Genomic DNA, 16,901 nt, shown 5'->3' on the forward strand with positions numbered 1-16,901 from the left:
AATTCGAAACCGATGCATATATAGCAATATCTGAGAATGTTTTTGCCGAATCCCTAAAGGTGTCCAGCGTTGCACTGTGAGACTAATGCTGGAAAAGCACAAATAGTTTAAAAGTGCCAAAAAGCTTGGAAAACCAAGAAACGTCAGTAAAAGCATGACGTCCGAACAAGATCAAGTGTTCGGTGCCAATCCGAAAATTGGTCTTAAAAAAGGAAGTGCTTCTGTCGTGCTTTAACATGATACATCCTATCTCAAGACTTCAAGCGGGTCAGCCTACGGCTTCAACCTCCTATCCCGAGGGCGGAGTACTTCTCATTAGGCTAGTTTAGCAAACTAAACTCTAGCGGCTTTGAGAGAGAAATCAGGCTCCCCGGCTAGTGACCGCACACTCGCGTCGAAAAAAGGAGTGATAAATAATAACAATAAAACTTTGCAACGACTAAGAAGAAGAACACTTATTATAAAATGGCTCAAATAAACTTAAGAGCCCCCAAGTGACTTGGGTAGAAGAATGATTGCATGTACCGAAGTACTTATATCATATCTATGTTCAACCGAACTTTAAACGCGTCTTAACCGACCGTCGGCTTCTCCCTCTTAGGTCAAGGACCGAAAAGTGTTATGTACTCCATCTGTCGAGAGTATCGACGGTGTTTCCAATAACCAGGCAATCAGGTCATAAGGCTGTAACAGACAAAGCACGCTCAGGGAACTTATGCTATATTACCGCGAAGTGTAAGAAGCATCTTCGAAGAAAATAGTACCCCCACCGATACCTTTCTTCGGTGCTCATTGTTATTATGAGACTTGTGCACTAGATTTTTTGTACTCATGAGTTCCGTTGTGTGCCGACCATCATTGAAAACTATAAGAGCGCTAGCTTTCGGCTTCACCCAGTCTGAGGTCCAGCTCGGGCGACCCGATCGTGACAATCGCAGAGGTGATCCCTTTACTCCCTAGCCGAACAATCGGGAACGTAGGGGTAAACACAGGAGCGAGGCAACCCAGCTTGCAAATCACTTAAGTCAATATGGTGCATATTGTGGCGTAATACACGAACAAGGAACGAAGCCGTACAAGTATAATCATATGTAACAGGGAAAGCTTCATAAAGGAAGCCCCCAAGTAAACGGGGTATTTGAATTTATGCGTCACAAACAAAGTTTGGACACAGAAATTTTCGACAAGAAACTTTTTTCCAAAAAGGTATAATGCTTGGTCGAACCGAACACAAGTTAGAAATTAAAGCTTTGAGCGTGAAAGCGACTTAGCTGTTTAATGTGTTCAGTATTGATGACGCGGTCCGAGCTTGATGCGGGGCAAGGTTCCATCCCTCAAGCTGGTCCCGAGGTGGCGGAGCGGAGAGCTCGACACGCTGAAGTGGTGACATAGCACAGTCGATGCAGACCGGCAGAGTGACGCCGAAGTCCCCGGATCATTTTCCTGTGCACAAAAATAGTGCAAACGGGAGATAATAGTAATGATGATAATTAAAAAAATCGTTGCATAAATTTATGCAAAGTGAGTAATAAAAGAAATATGGCATGGCACCAAAGTCAATGTCCATGCAGGGCGTCGGCGTGACGCGGTAAAGGCGTGGCAAAGCCAGAATTCACAGGTCGGTCCGAGCTCCGGATGCGGCGTTCGCCGGACTATGTACGAAAACTGACCGAACCACCATGCGACTGTCGTTAATGTGGCCACCATTTGATAGACCTGTGTACATATGATGGACAAACCAGAGTAATAATTCCTTGGAAAAAATGAACCCAAACAAGTAAAAAATACTGGGATTAATAACACCTGGTTTATTTGTTGTAGCAATCCGAAGGAAGGTGATTCCCAAAATTGGGACTCGCTCGGCACACCCATTGCCTGATGGGCGATAAAACGACGGCATGGCAATGCTGGTAAAGGTTTGGTCGCTGAGGCAAAGCCCTCGGCCCAGCTAACGTGACGGAGCTGGTTGGCTAGTGACGCTGAAGTGTCCAGAGTAGGTTGATGAAGAGATTGCGAAGCCCCCGGTCCAGCCGAGATGTCGAAGCCTCGATGTCAGCCGATGAGTCGAAGTAGGTCGGCGTGATGGACACCAACTTGAAGAAGTAATAGTGCGGCCCTCTCGATGCAGGTCGTGACATGGTCGATGCCGGCTTGATGAAGCGACCGTGCGGCGATGCCGGTATGCCCGCTACGTGTAATCCTTGGGGCGGCGATTTTGGTGATGATTTATCCTTCGTGATAGTTTGAGATATTGGAGAATAATTGTTGTATTGATTTGGGGCCTCAAGGGCTGTTTATATAGATTGCAAAGCTTGGGCTCCAAGACTAGACTAATAGAGATAGATTACAATACGAATAGTCTTATACTCTAATATCCCCCCGCAGTCTCAACATCAGGTGTAACAATGTTGAGACTGGAGCGTATGTTGGTGAATGATGCAGTCGGTAGTCCTTTGGTAAAAATGTCAGCAAATTGGGCACTTGTAGGAACATGAAGAACGCGAACGTCGCCAAGAGCCACCTTTTCATGAACAAAGTGAATGTCAATCTCAATGTGCTTTGTGCGATGATGTTGAACTGGATTGGAAGCCATGTAGACTGCAGAGATGTTATCACAGTAAACAATGGTAGCACGTGGAAGCGGACGATGAAGTTCAACGAGAAGCTGCCGTAGCCACACCGCTTCGGCCACAGCGTGAGCAACCGCCCTATACTCAGCCTCAGCAGACGACCTGGAAACTGTTACTTGCCTTCTAGAACACCAAGAAACAAGAATATCACCCAAATAAACACAAAATCCGGATGTAGATAGTCGAGTATCTGGACAACCTGCCCAGTCCGCATCAGAATAAACTGTCAAGCTTGTAGGTGAAGAAGAATTAAAAAGGAGACCGTGATCAAGAGTGCCTTTTAAATAGCGGAGAATGCGTCTGACATGAGCCAGATGAGGAGCACGAGGGTTATGCATAAAGAGACAGGCTTGCTGAACGGAATAGGAGATGTCAGGACGAGTAAGAGTGGCATATTGAAGAGCGCAAGTGATGCTACGATATAAAGTGGGATCAGAAAGAGGATCACCATCAGCCGACAGTTTAGCACCAATGTCGACTGGAGTACGAGAGGGTTGACAATCAGACATACCAGAACAAGAAAGCAAGTCCAAAATGTATGACCGTTGAGAAAGAAAGAGTGAAGACTTTGTGCGAGAAACATTAATATCTAGGAAATGATGAAGAGGACCAAGATCAGTCATGGAAAACTCACGATTGAGAGAAGAGATGATATGTTGAAGAAGAGAATCAGAACTAGCCGTGAGAATGATATCATCAACATAGAGCAAGAGGTAGGCAGTGTGAGTAGGAGACTGATAAACAAAAAGAGAAGAATCAGATTTGGAGGGAATAAAGCCTATGGTTTGAATAAAAGTAGCAAAGCATTGAAACCATGCACGAGGAGCTTGTTTAAGGCCATAAAGAGATTTGTTGAGGAGACAAACAAAATTTGGAGAGGATGGATTCTCAAAACCAGAGGGTTGCTAACAATAAACAGTTTCATTGAGAGTGCCATGAAGAAAAGCATTTTTAACATCAAGTTGATGAATAGGCCAAGAAGAGGAAACAACAAAACTAAGAACAACACGAATAGTGCTTGGTTTAACAACGGGAGAAAAAGTCTCATCAAAGTCAATACCAGGCTGCTGGGAGAAACCACGACACACCCAACGAGCTTTGTAACGAGCGAGAGTGCCATCAGAATGAAATTTATGATGAAAAACCCATTTGCCAGAAACAATGTTAACACCAGGAGGTTTGGGAACAAGAGTCCATGTATTATTTTGCTGAAGAGCTTCAAATTCATCGTGCATAGCGGAAAGCCAGAGAGGATCAAGAAGAGCTCGCTTATAACTGGTAGGAATAGGAGAGATGGTTGGGGTGGCAGTAAGATTGAGACGTTTTGTGGGGAGAAGAAATCCTCGTTTTCCACGGGTGCACATGACATGATCATTGGTGGGCGGTGGTATAAGAACGGCATTGGGTGGTAGTGGGTTTTTGGATGAAGAAGACGGTGAGGGAGAAGAATCAGAGGTGGTGGGTGTCGAGGTGGTTGCCGTGGTAGGATGTGGTGAGGGCAAGACGGATGGGGTAGAGGATGCAGTCGTGGGAGAGGTGGGGGACGGGGCAGGAAGGTGGCTGACGGTAGGCAACTCCGGCTGAGAAACGGAGCAAGATTTCATGGCAGCAGAGATGACCGAAGGATGAACTAGAGAAGAGGTTTTGGTGGTGGCGGATTGTGGTGGAGTTGGTGTTGTGGTTGTAGTGACAGAAAAAGGAAAAGTATTTTCATCGAATGTGACATGATGAGAGAGAATGATACGACCAGAAGATGGATCGAAGCAATGATATCCTTTGTGATCATCAGAAAGACCAAGGTGAATGCAAGGTAGTGAGCATGGTTCTAGTTTGTTGGAGGCGGTAGAGGCGATGTTGGGAAAGCATAGACAGCCAAAAACACGCAGAAAAGAATAGTCAGGGTGGGAGAGAAAAAGAGATTGGAAAGGCGAATAAAGAGGGCAAGTTTTAGTTGGTCGAATATTAAGAAGTAGTGTGGCGGTGCGAAGGGCTTCAACCCAAAAACGGGAAGAAAGAGAAGCTTGTAAAAGCAAGGTGCGAAGAACATCATTAATAGAGCGAAGACAATGTTCAGCTTTACCATTTTGAGAAGATGTATAAGGGCATGAAAAACGAAGAAGAATGCCTTGAGAGAGAAAGAAGGTGCGGTTTTGGGTGTTATCAAATTCACGACCGTTATCACATTGAATAAATCGAATTGGCAAGCCAAAGTGTGTGATTACATATTGTCGAAAGTTGAGAAAAATTGCAGGTACTTCAGATTTAGCGCGAAGAGGAAAAGTCCAAGTATAGTGAGAATAATCATCCAAGATCACAAGATAATATTTATAACCAGAAACACTAGGGACTGGAGAGGTCCATAAATCACAGTGAAGTAACTCAAAAGGAAAAGTACTAATGGTAGTAGAGGTTCCAAAAGGTAATCTAACATGTTTGCCGCATTGACATGCATTACAGAGAGAGGGATTATGAGGACTGCTAGAACTAGGGATACAGAATTCTTGGAGTAAAGACGTCAAAGTGTTTTTCCTGGGGTGACCGAGATGACGATGCCATAGATCAACTGATGTGAGCCTGGCACGAGGGGTGGATGTGGGCGCGCCATGAAGAGGATAAAGATCGCCCGTGCTATTGTACCGAGCGAGGACTGCCCCTGTTGTCAGATCCTTCACAGACAAACCAAGAGGGTCAAAGGCCAGGATAACTTTGTTGTCAATGCAAAATTGTCTAACAGAAATAAGATTTTTGATGATGGAAGGAACAACAAGAATATTGCGTAGAAGAAAATTGGCATGAGAGGAAGGGATGTAAGAGTGACCGGTGCATGAAACAGGGATGGTGGAGCCATCGCCAATGGTGATCATGGAAAAAGCAGAAGGAAAACAAGCTAACAATAAATTCATATTTGAAGACATATGCATGGATGCACCAGAATCGAAAATCCAATCCGTACCTGTGTCGTTGAGGACAAAATTGTTCATGGCGTTGATGAAGGCGGCTTGGTCCCAAGCCGGCTGTTGGGGAGGAGCAGAGGGGCCAGGAGCCTGCATGTTGACGTAGGGGATAGTGGATGGGTAGTATGCGTACGGGGCCTGCATGTTGTAGGAGGCCGGCATGGTGTTGTAGGGCGACAGCGGTCCTGGCATGCTGGGAGGCGGAGTAGAGGTGGCGGTGTAGACGTGCGCCGGCGGCCTGGGTCCAAGGAGTCCCGGAGAGCCGGTGGCTGGACGAAGACCGGGGCTCCACGTGCCCGTGTACGCAGGAGGGGCACCATACGGCGAAGGGGCCGACCACGGCATCGACCAAGCCTGTACGAGGCCAGTCCAAGGATCATGCTGAGGAGGCCATGGCGATGGAGCTGGTGGCGCTGGAGCGGTGGATGACGAGGCTGGTGCAGGTCCGGTAGGACGAGATGCAGGAGGCCGGTAGATTGGATTCTTGCCCTTGTAGTTGGGGCTCAGGCGCCAGCCTGGTGGTGGTGTTGAGGCCGCGGCGGCCACAGCAGGAGTTGGAGGGGCGGCCGGTTGCCGCGGCAGCCCAGGCGTGGGAGCTGCAGAAGAGGATGCTGCAGCATGAAACACCTGCGGCGCCCATTGCGCCTTGCGAGCCTGGTTCTTCTCTTCTTGCTGGAGGATCGAGCGGACCTCCTTGAAGGTGGGTACGACTTGAGCATGGGGATGAAGGACTGCTGCTTCTCGAATTGATCACCGAGACCTTGGAGGAGGGTGTTTATGAGAGTACGATCCTCGACGTGATCGCCAAGTTCACGGAGTTCATCGCCGATAGCCTTGATTCGCTGGCAGAAGATGGAGACTGGGACATCTCCCTGCATGGTTGTGCGTAGCTCAGTGTTGAGCGCGTTGATTCGCGCGTCGGAGTTGTCCTGAAACAGCTGTTGAAGGGAAGCCCAGAGATCGGCGGCGGTGGCGTCATCGTCGGAGACCAGATTGAAAAGCTCCGTGAAGATGTGTGTGTAAATCCACTGGATGATGGCGAGATCATCTTTCACCCAACGAGGATCAGCGGGCTGTGGCGGGTAGGAGGGATCAATATGGTGACGTAGGCCGCAGCGCCCGAGATGGATGATGAAGATATGGCGCCAATGGTAGTAGTTGTGGATGCCGAGGTCTAATGAGATCGGTATGAAGGGAGAGACGTCAGCAATGGTGTCGGCTAGTGAGAACATTGGGTTTGGAGGGGGAGGTGTTTGGGTAGTTGTAGAGGAGGAGGTAGAGGACGGGGCACCGACGGCGCGGAACTCGGCCACGGAGAAGAGGGGCCGAGTCAGCCGGGGCGGCGGCACGGGTGGCGGTGCCATACCAGGTGCGGAAAACCTAGGCGTCGGATACCATGATAGTTTGAGATATTGGAGAATAATTGTTGTATTGATTTGGGGCCTCAAGGGCTGTTTATATGGATTACAAAGCTTGGGCTCCAAGACTAGACTAATAGAGATAGATTACAATACGAATAGTCTTATACTCTAATACTTCGCGATGCCGGACTCTTGTTCGGTTTGCCGAGATGATGATCCGAAGAAGTTGAGCTTGGCTCAACAAAGTGACGCCGCATCTAGCGCAGGTCGGCAGCCGTGGAGTAATATTGCCAAACTGGTTCGGCACCAGCATGATGTTGAAGATCATGTTCAAAAGATCTTAAAGTTAGTGGGATGTGTTCGGGAACAAAACACAATACCCCATACAAAACTTCCTTCAAAAGGGATGTCCGAAACCCCATTCATAAAAAAGATGAACTCGGGTCGGATTCGTTTTCGCGCAGAAAACAGATCCAAAAAGTGATGCACTAATCGGAAGGTTCCCGGAGTTTGGACGGTCGGATCGAGCTGAAATCTTGAGAGGTGGTAGATATAGGAATTCCACAGCCGATCAACGGTTGGATCTTCCAAAGGACGTCCGAGCTAGAAGTTGGACACCACGCCCTAAACTCATCCAAATTTCCGTCCAGATTTGACACGGCTCCGGTATATCGTGGATTGCCAGAGATTCCTCCATCGGAACTCGACGAAATTATCCAGGGTTGTTATAGACTCAATTACGCACAATTCCACCAAAGCGATCGTCAAAGCGATACTCGAGGAGGTGGTGGCGGCAGATACGAGTTCGCTGTCCAAAAAAACAGCACGGTCGCTTGAGGGCAATGTTGACGTTGAGCCCCCGAGCTCCATAGATGATTCCTCCGTGATCTTGCTTGAGATCGGAGTTGATGTTTCATGAAGGCCCTCGTCCGAACATGGTGATCCGAACACGGGGCGCAATTCTTGGTCGAACCAAGGTGACCAGTCGAGCTGGTGACGAAGATGCCGAAGTCGCAGTTGATCTGCAGGCGAGCCATCGATCCTTTTGTCGATCACATAGCGGAACTCTCAATGAAAGCACCAATGTCGGTGTCAAAACCGGCGGATCTCGGGTAGGGGTTCCGAACTGTGCGTCTAGGATCGATGGTAACAGGAGGCAGGGGACACGATGTTTTACCCAGGTTCGGGCCCTCTTGATGGAGGTAAAACCCTACGCCCTGCTTGATTAATATTGATGATATGAGTAGTACAAGAGTAGATCTACCACGAGATCAGAGAGGCTAAACCCTAGAAGTTAGCCTATGGTATGATTGTTTGTATATATATGATCTATCGACTAGCCTGGCCCTGGTTTATATAATGCACCAGAGGCCTAGGTTAACAAGAGTCGTAGCCGAATACGCCGGTGGGGAGAAGTCCTTGTCTTGATCGCCAAGTCTTGTGGAATCTTCCTTGTATGCGGCAGCTGTCCGAACTGGCCCATGAGTATACGGCCACGGGGGTCCTCGGCCCAATCTATCAGATCTGGAGATGACGTGCTGAGTACCCCCTAGTCCAGGACACTGTCAGGGGGGAATCCTACTCCCGGTGGGAGTAGGACTCCTCCAGGGTGCGCCATAGGGGTCGGCCCTCTCCCCCCTCCTCCACTCCTTTATATACGTGGACAAGGGGCACCCCATAGACACACAAGTTGATCTTCGTGATCGTTCTCTTAGCCATGTGCGGTGCCCCCCCTCCATCATAATCCTCGATAATATTGTAGCGGTGCTTAGGCGAAGCCCTGCGACGGTAGAACATCAAGATCGTCACCACGCCGTCGTGCTGACGAAATTCTACCCCGACACTTTGCTGGATCGGAGTCCGGGGATCGTCATCGAGCTGAACATGTTCTAGAACTCGGAGGTGCCGTAGTTTCGGTGCTTGATCGGTCGGGCCATGAAGACGTACGACTACATCAACCGCGTTGTGCTAACGCTTCCGCTGTCGGTCTACGAGGGTACATAGATTACACTCTCCCCTCTCATTGCTATGGATCACCATGATCTTGCGTGTGCGTAGGAATTTTTTTGAAATTACTACGTTCCCCAATAGTGGTATCAGAGCCTAGGTTTTATGTGTTGATATTATATGCACGAGTGGAACACAAGTGAGTTGTGGGCGATATAAGTCATACTGCTTACCAGCATGTCATACTTTGGTTCGGCGGTATTGTTGGATGAAGCGGCCCATACCGACATTACGCGTACGCTTATGCGAGACTGGTTCTACCGACGTGCTTTGCACACAGGTGGCTGGCGGGTGTCAGTTTCTCCAACTTTAGTTGAACCGAGTGTGGCTACACCCGGTCCTTGCGAAGGTTAAAACAACACCAACTTGACAAACTATCGTTGTGGTTTTTATGCGTAGGTAAGAACGGTTCTTGCTAAGCCCGTAGCAGCCACGTAAAATTTGCAACAACAAAGTAGAGGACGTCTAACTTGTTTTTGCAGGGCATATTGTGATGTGATATGGTCAAGACGTAATGAGTTATAAGTTTTTGTATAAGATGATCATGTTTTGTTGAAGTTATCGGCAACTGGAAAAAGCCTTATGGTCGTCTCTTTATTGCATAAAGATGCAAGCGCCAAATAATTGCTTTACTTTATCGCTATGCGATAGCAATAGTTGCAAGAGCAATAGTTGGCGAGACGTCCACATGACGACACATTGATATAAATCAAGATGATGAAGATCATGGTGTCATGCCGGTGACGATAGAGATCATGAGAGTACTTTGGAGATGGAGATCAAAGGCGCAAGATGATGATGGCCATATCATGTCACATATTTTGATTGCATATGATGTTTATCTTTTTATACATCTTATTTTTCTTATGTTTGACGGTAGCATTTTAAGATGATCTCTCACTAATTATCAAGAAGTGTTCTCCCTGAGTATGCACCGTTACGGAAGTTCTTCGTGCTGAGACACCACGTGATGATCGGGTGTGATAGGCTCTACGTTCAAATACAACGGGTGCAAAACAGTTGCACATGCGGAATACTCAGGTTATACTTGACGAGCCAAGCATATACAGATATGGCCTCGGAACACAGAGACTGAAAGGTCGAGCGTGAATCATATAGTAGATATGATCAACATAGTGATGTTCACCAATGAAGCTACTCCATCTCACGTGATGATCGGACATGGTTTAGTTGATTTGGATCACGTGATCACTTAGAGGATTAGAGGGATGTCTATCTAAGTGGGAGTTCTTAAGTAATATGATTAATTGAACTTTAATTTATCATGAACTTAGTCCTAGTAGTATTTTGCATATTATGTTATAGATCAATAGCTCGCGTTGTTGCTTTCATATGTTTATTTTGATATGTTCCAAGAGAAAATTGTGTTGAAAGATGTTAGTAGCAATGATGCGGATTGGATCCGTGATCTGAGGTTTATCCTCATTGTTGCACAGAATAATTATGTCCTTGATGCACCGCTAGGTGACAGACCTATTGCAGGAGCAGATGCAGATGTTATGAACGTTTGGCTAGCTCAATATGATGACTACTTGATAGTTTAGTGCACCATGCTTAACGGCTTAAAATTGGGACTACAAAGACGTTTTGAACGTCATGGACCATATGAGATGTTCGAGGAGTTGAAGTTAATATTTCAAGAAAATACCCGAGTTGAGAGATATGAAGTCTCCAACAAGTTCTATAGCTAAAAGATGGAGGAGAATCGCTCAACTAGTGAGCATGTGCTCAGATTGTCTGGGTACTACAATCGCTTGAATCAAGTGGGAGTTAATCTTCCAGATAAAATAGTGATTGACAGAATTCTCTAGTCACCATCACCAAGTTAGTAGAACTTCGTGATGAACTATAATATGCAAGGGATAACAGAAACGATTCCCAAGCTCTTCGTGATGCTAAAATCGACTAAGGTAGAAATCGATAAAAACATCATGTGTTGATGGTAGACAAGACCACTAGTTTCAAGAAAAGGGCAGAGGGAAGAAGGGGAACTTCAAGAAGAACAGCAAGCAAGTTGCTGCTCAAGTGAAGAACCCAAGTCTGGTCCTAAGTCTGAGACTAAGTGCTTCTACTGCAAAGGGACTGGTCACTGGAAGCGGAACTACCCCAAGTGATTGGCGGATAAGAAGGATGGCAAAGTGAACATAAGTATATTTAATATACATGTTATTGATGTGTGCTTTACTAGTGTTTATAGCAACCCCTCAGTATTTGATACTAGTTCAGTTGCTAAGATTAGTAACTCGAAACGGGAGTTGCAGAATAAACAGAGACTAGTTAAGGGTGAAGTGACGATGTGTGTTGGAAGTGGTTCCAAGATTGATATGATCATCATCGCACACTCCCTATACTTTCGGGATTAGTGTTGAACCTAAATAAGTGTTATTTGGTGTTTGCGTTGAGCATGAATATGATTTGATCATGTTTATTGTAATACGGTTATTCATTTAAGTAAGAGAATAAATTATTGTTCTGTTTACATGAATAAAACCTTATATGGTTACACACCCAATGAAAATAGTTCATTGGATTACGACCGTAGTGATACACATAATCATAATATTGAAACCAAAAGATGCAAAGTTAATAATGATAGTGCAACTTATTTGTGGCACTGCCGTTTAGGTCATATTGGTGTAAAGCGCATGAAGAAACTCCATGCTGATGGGCTTTTGGAATCACTTGATTATGAATCAGTTGATGCTTGCGAACCATGCCTCATGGGCAAGATGACTAAGACTCCATTCTCCGAAACAATGGAGCGAGCAACAGATTTGGTGGAAATCATACATACTGATGTATGTGGTCCGATGAATATTGAGGCTCGTGGCAGGTATCATTATTTTCTGATCTTCACAGATGATTTGAGCAGATATGAGTATATCTACTTGATGAAACACAAGTCTGAAACATTTGAAAAGTTCAAAGAATTTCAGAGTGAAGTGGAGAATCATCGTAACAAAAATAAAAGTTTCTACGATATGATCACAGAAGTAAAATATTTGAGTTACGAGTTTGGCCTTCAGTTAAAAACAATGTGAAATAGTTTCACTAATCACGCACCTGGAACACCACAGCATAATGGTGTGTCCAAACGTCATAACCATACTTTATTAGATATGGTGTGATCTATGATGTCTCTTACCGATCTACCACTATCGTTTTAGGGTTATGCATTAGAGACAGCTACATTCACGTTAAATAGGGCACCATCTAAATCCGTTGAGATGACACCGTATGAACTATGGTTTAGCAAGAAACCTAAGCTGTCATTTTTTTAAAGTTTGAGGTTGCAATGCTTATGTGAAAAAGTGTCAACTTGATAAGCTCAAACCTAAATCGGAGAAGTGCGTCTTCATAGGATATCCAAAGGAAACTATTGGATACACCTTCTATCACAGATCCGGAGGCAAGACTTTTGTTGCTAAATTCGGAAACTTTCTAGAGAAGGAGTTTCTCTCGAAAGAAGTGAGTGGGAGGAAAGTAGAACTTGATGAGGTAATTGTACCTGCTCCCTTATTGGAAAGTAGTTCATCACAGAAATCTGTTCCTGTGACTACTACACCAATTAGTGAGGAAGCTAATGATGATGATCATGTAACTTCAGATCAAGTTGCTGTTGGGGAACGTAGTAATTTCAAAAAAATTCCTACGCACACGCAAGATCATGGTGATGCATAGCAACGAGAGGGGAGAGTGTGATCTACGTACCCTTGTAGACCGACAACGGAAGCGTTAGCACAACGCGGTTGATGTAGTCGTACGTCTTCACGGCCCGACCGATCAAGCACCGAAACTACGGCACCTCCGAGTTCTAGCACACATTCAGCTCGATGACGATCCCCGGACTCCGATCCAGCAAAGTGTCGGGGAAGAGTTCCGTTAGCACGATGGCGTGGTGACGATCTTGATGTACTACCGTCGCAGGGCTTCGCCTAAGCACCGCTACAATATTATCGAGAATTATGGTGGAAGGGGGCACCACACACGGCTAAAAATATGATCACGTGGATCAACTTGTGTCTAGAGGTGCCCCCCTGCCCCCGTATATAAAGGAGCAAGGGAGGAGGAGGTCGGCCCTAGGAGGGGGCGCGCCAAGTGTGGAGTCCTACTAGGACTCCCTAGTCCTAGTAGGATTCCACCTCCCATATGGAATAGGAAAAGAGGAAGGGAAAAGGAGAAGGAAGGAAGGGGGTGCCCCCCTTCCCTAGTCCAATTCGGACCAGACCAAGGGGAAGGGTGCGGCCACCCTTGAGGCCCTTTTTCTTTTTTCCCGTATGGCCCAATAAGGCCCAATACGTATTCCCGTAACTCTCCGGTACTCCGAAAAATACCCGAATCACTCGGAACCTTTCCGATGTCCGAATATAGTCGTCCAATATATCGATCTTTATGTCTCGACCATTTCGAGACTCCTCGTCATGTCCCCGATCTCATCCGGGACTCCGAACTCCTTCGGTACATCAAAACTCATAAACTCATAATATAACTGTCATCGAAACCTTAAGCGTGCGGACCCTACGGGTTCGAGAACAATGTAGACATGACCGAGACACGCCTCCAGTCAATAACCAATAGCGGAACCTGGATGCTCATATTGGCTCCCAGATATTCTACGAAGATCTTTATCGGTCAGACCGCATAACAACATACGTTGTTCCCTTTGTCATTGGTATGTTACTTGCCCGAGATTCGATCGTCGGTATCTTAATACCTAGTTCAATCTCGTTACCGGCAAGTCTCTTTACTCGTTCCGTAATACATCATCTCACAACTAACTCATTAGTTGCAATGCTTGCAAGGCTTATGTGATGTGCATTACCGAGAGGGCCCAGAGATACCTCTCCGACAATCGGAGTGACAAATCATAATCTCGAAATACGCCAACCCAACATGTACCTTTGGAGACACCTGTAGAGCTCCTTTATAATCACCCAGTTACGTTGTGACGTTTGGTAGCACACAAAGTGTTCCTCCGGCAAACGGGAGTTGCATAATCTCATATTCATAGGAACATGTATAAGTCATGAAGAAAGCAATAGCAACATACTAAACGATCGGGTGCTAAGCTAATGGAATGGGTCATGTGAATCATATCATTCTCCTAATGATGTGATCCCGTTAATCAAATAACAACTCTTTTGTTTATGGTTAGGAAACATAACCATCTTCGATTAACGAGCTAGTCAAGTAGAGGCATACTAGTGACACTCTGTTTGTCTATGTATTCACACATGTATTATGTTTCCGGTTAATACAATTCTAGCATGAATAATAAAAATTTATCATGATATAAGGAAATAAATCATAACTTTATTATTGCCTCTAGGGCATATTTCCTTCAGTCTCCCACTTGCACAAGAGTCAATAATCTAGTTCACATCGCCATGTGATTCAACACTAAGAGTTCACATCACCATGTGATTAACACCCATAGTTCACATCGTCATGTGACCTATACCCAAAGGGTTTACTAGAGCCAATAATCTAGTTCACATCATTTATGTGATTAACACCCAAAGAGTACTAAGGTGTCATCATGTTTTGCTTGTGAGATAATTTTAGTCAACGGGTCTGTCACATACAGATCCGTAAGTATTTTGCGAATTCTATGTCTACAATGCTCTGCATGGAGCTACTCTAGCTAATTGCTCCCACTTTCAATATGTATCTAGATCGAGACTTAGAGTCATCCAGATCCGTGTCAAAACTTGCATCGACGTAACTTTTTACGACGAACCTTTTGTCACCTCCATAATTGAGAAATATTTCCTTATTCCACTAAGGATAATTTTGACCAATGTCTAGTGATCTACTCTTAGATCACTATTGTACTCCCTTGCTTAACACAGTGTAGGGTGTATAATAGATCTGGTACACATCATGGCATACTATATAGAACCTAGGGCCGAGGCATAGGGAATGACTTTCATTCTCTTTCTATCTTCTGCCGTGGTCGGGCTTTGAGTCTTACTCAATTTCATACCTTGTAACACAGCCAAGAACTCTTTCTTTGAATGTTCCATTTTTAAACTACTTCAAAATATTGTCAAGGTATGTACTCATTGAAAAAACTTATCAAGCGTCTTGATCTATCTCTATAGATTTTGATGCTTAATATGTAAGCAGCTTCACCGAGGTCTTTCTTTGAAAAAGTTCTTTAAAAACACTCCTTTATGCTTTGCAGAATAATTCTACATTATTTCCGATCAACAATATGTCATTCACATATACTTATCAGAAATGCTGTAGTGCTCCCACTCACTTTCTTGTAAATACAGGCTTCACCGCAAGTCTGTATAAAACTATATGCTTTGATCATACTATCAAAGCGTTTATTCCAACTCCGAGAGGCTTGCACCAGTCCATAAATGGATCGCTGGAGCTTGCACACTTTGTTAGCTCCTTTTGGATTGACAAAACCTTCTGGCTGCATCATATACAACTCTTCTTCCAGAAATCCATTCAGGAATGCAGTTTTGACATCCATTTGCTGGATTTCATAAAATGCGGCAATTGCTAACATGATTTGGACAGACTTAAGCATAGATACGAGTGAGAAACTCTCATCATAGTCAACACCTTGAACTTGTCGAAAACCTTTTTGCGACAATTCTAGCTTTGTAGATAGTAACACTACTATCAGCGTCCGTCTTCCTCTTGAAGATCCATTTAATCTCAATGGCTCGCCGATCATTGGGCAAGTCAATCAAAGTCCATACTTTGTTCTCATACATGGATCTCATCTCAGATTTCAAGGCCTCAAGCCATTTCGTGGAATCTAGGCTCATCATCGCTTCCTCATAGTTCACAAGTTCGTCATGGTCTAGTAACATGACTTCCAGAACAGGATTACCGTACCACTTTGGTGCGGATCTCACTCTGGTTTACCTACGAGATTCGGTATTAACTTGATCTGAAGTTACATAATCATCATCATTAGTCTTCCTCACTAATTGGTGTAGTAGTCACAGGAACAGATTTCTTGTGATGAACTACTTTTCAATAAGGGAGAAGGTACAATTATCTTATCAAGTTCTACTTTCCTCCCACTCACTTCTTTCAAGAGAAACTCCTTCTCTAGAAAGGATCCATTCTTAGCAACGAATGTCTTGCCTTCGAATCTGTGATAGAAGGTGTACCCAATAGTCTCCTTTGGGTATCCTATGAAGACATATTTCTCCAATTTGGGTTTGAGCTTATCAGGATGAAACTTTTTCATATAAGCATCACAATCCCAAACTTTAAGAAACGACAACTTTGGTTTCTTGCCAAACCACAGTTCAGATTGTGTCGTCTCAACGGACTTAGATGGTGCCCTTTTAAACGTGAATGCAGCTGTCTTTAATGCATAACCCCAAAACGATAGTGGTAGATCGGTAAGAGACATCATAGATCGCACCATATCTAATAAAGTACGGTTATGACGTTCAGACACACCATTATGCTGTGGTGTTCCAGGTGGCGTGATTAGTGAAACTATTTCACATTGTTTTTAACTAAAGGCCAAACTCGTAACTCAAATATTTTACCTCTGCGATCATATTGTAGAAACTTTTATTTTCTTGTTACGATGATTCTCCACTTCACTCTGAAATTCTTTGAACTTTTCAAATATTTCAGACTTGTGTTTCATTAAGTAGATATACCCATATCTGCTCAAATCATCTGTGAAGGTCAGAAAATAATGATACCCGCCACGAGCCTTAACACTCATCGGATCTCATACATCAGTATGTATTATTTCCAGTAAGTCAGTTGCTCGCTCCATAGTTCCGAAGAACGGCGTTTTATTCATCTTGCCCATGAGGCATGGTTCGCAAGCATCAACTGATTCATAATCAAGTGATTCCAAAAACCCATTAGCATGGAGTTTCTTCATGCGCTTTACACCAATATGACCTAAACGGCAGTTCCACAGATAAGTT

At 44.8% G+C, this 16,901-nt stretch overlaps 1 pseudogene; it reads right to left on the reverse strand.

Annotated features, from left to right (window-relative positions):
• Positions 1 to 4,079: 4,079 nt before the first annotated feature.
• Positions 4,080 to 6,948, reverse strand: LOC147971602 (uncharacterized; annotated as a pseudogene).
• Positions 6,949 to 16,901: the final 9,953 nt, after the last annotated feature.

Source organism: Triticum urartu, chromosome 5A, assembly GCF_056163025.1.
Source record: "Triticum urartu cultivar PI428250 chromosome 5A, HENAU_Tu73, whole genome shotgun sequence".
NCBI classification, from domain to species: Eukaryota; Viridiplantae; Streptophyta; class Magnoliopsida; order Poales; family Poaceae; genus Triticum; species Triticum urartu.